We start from the raw sequence: 2,205 nt of genomic DNA on the forward strand, positions 1-2,205 counted from the left end.
TCGAGTGCAGGTGTCTTTTTCATAGAGCGACTTTTGCTCTTTTGGGTAGATGCCCAGTAATGGGATTGCTGGATCAAATGGTAGTTCTACTTGTATCTCTTTAAGGTATCTCCATATTGCTTTCCACAGAGGTTGCACTAATTTGCAGTCCCACCACAATAAATGTTAGCGTGGATGCGGAGAGGTAGGAACAGTCCTTTATAATTTATATTAGTGTATTTATTAATGTTTTATCATTGATTTGAGAAACCCTTAGCTTCTATCACAAGGTGCCGATATTATAGAAGCAAATAGTGCATTTTATTTCAGACTGTTGCCAATTAGCTACATAATTTTGTGCGAGTAAAAAAATTTCCACATGTATACAGCCTTGGATCCTTTACCTAAGGCCCATTCCAATCTATATTTTGTTTCAGTTTTCACCTGCTTTTTGAGCAGAATCATGGTTCTCTAGAATAAGTCACTAATTTGTACCTGTTGTTAAATGTAATTTCAGCTCTAATCTTAGGATGGTTTGTTAGCATTTTCTTTTTTTTTTTTTTTTCCCGTCTCTGAAATAAGAATATCAAAAGGTTCACAGGATGAAGCACACCCAAGTCCCTCTTGGTAACTGCAGGGCTTAGAGAACACTGTTCTCCTCTACGCTCAATGTTTATTCTCCAGTGAAATTTATTTTAAAATTAGTTTGTTCAATTCTAGAAAACCATGTTTTAAAACTGAAAAGAATGAAGACTATCTAGTTCAGATTTTTTGGTTAAAAAAGGACATTTCCTTTGTATGAGAGAAAGTTAGTGGCAGAGCATCTCATTGCCCCATGCTGTGCTTTCTAATGCTTGTCGCCTCTAGCAGAGGGAGGCCTACAGAAGCAGTGGCACAGGGCACCCAGCCTGTGTTGCCTTGGTGTTGCGGGAAGCTCCAGAGCACCTCCTGAATCACCCTGATGTGGTGAAAAATTTTACTCCATAACCACTTAAACTTGCTAGAATTTTATTAAGGCTGAATTCTTTAAAAATATCAAGTCCTACAAAATTGCATATGTAATGAATGATAACAGACAGTTTGAGACTTATGGTATATAATAATATATGAGTGTGTGTGTATATATATATACTCCAATCCCATAGTTTCAAATCTTTGCCATTGAGATAAAAATGATTTTTAAGGGCACTTAGTTTACCTAGTGACACTCAGTAAAAAGTTTTTTACATTGTCAAAGTGGATATAATTTCCACCCAGCAAAATAAGCAAAATCTTTTTTTAAAAAAATACAGAGATATTTTTAAGAAATAATTGAAAGGAAATTATTCCTAAGTAGCAATTGCAAGTCTGGCCATATCTTCTGGCTATATCAGCAGGGCATTAGGTCAGATACAAGATAATTTCAGCTCCAGCATTAATCTCAAACTTAAATGATACTGAAAGTTCTAAAGATGCATATGGTCATAATATGTTTTCAAGGTTAAAAATGTGTGCTAAACACACAGGAGCAAATGTTATGAACTGAGTTTTTCAGATTTAGCTTATGAACCTTTTGTAGTTGATCGAGAAAATTAGAAACAAAATAGGATTTCTTCAAACAGATCAAAAGGAACAATTTCATTTGTAATACTATTGACAAACTGAAATGTGTGTAGAAACTACTTTTACAAATCTTTTAACCTAACGTTCTAGCAGTGCTATTAATAAATGAGTTAGCTCTGAAGTTAGAGAAGTGAAACTTAACTGTGGCTTTTGACTCAATTTTTGCGCTGCATTCCCTCCCAAAAGGTTATTAAATGATGATAACATATGCAAAGCGCCTGGGCCCTAACCCATAGCAGACAATTTAAAAATGTGGATTCCTTCCCTCACTGCTCCCCATCCTTTTAGTGACAAACTTAGTTACTACTTCTGCAGGGCCCACTGTATGGAGGGTCCAGTGGCAGGAGGGAGGTCCAGATACTTTCACTAAAGTGTAAGAGAACAAATAATTTAGAATTGTGTCTCTGTTGGGTGTCTGAGTCACTCCTGACTTGTAAATTAAGAATTAGCCAGTTTAGGTGCAGCTGTTGCCAGTTACTACCACTTGAGTACACTGAATTTCTTGGCTCCTTACTTCTGACAAATGAGCTGAAAACTGTTGATTTAACTTCAAAGCAAAATTTAACCTCTGGATTGATAAGCATTTTTGAATTTTGTAATCAAATTAGAACCATCTTTCCCGTT

This window comes from Propithecus coquereli, unplaced genomic scaffold (assembly GCF_000956105.1).
Source record: "Propithecus coquereli isolate 6110/MARCELLA unplaced genomic scaffold, Pcoq_1.0 Scaffold2, whole genome shotgun sequence".
NCBI lineage: Eukaryota > Metazoa > Chordata > Mammalia > Primates > Indriidae > Propithecus > Propithecus coquereli.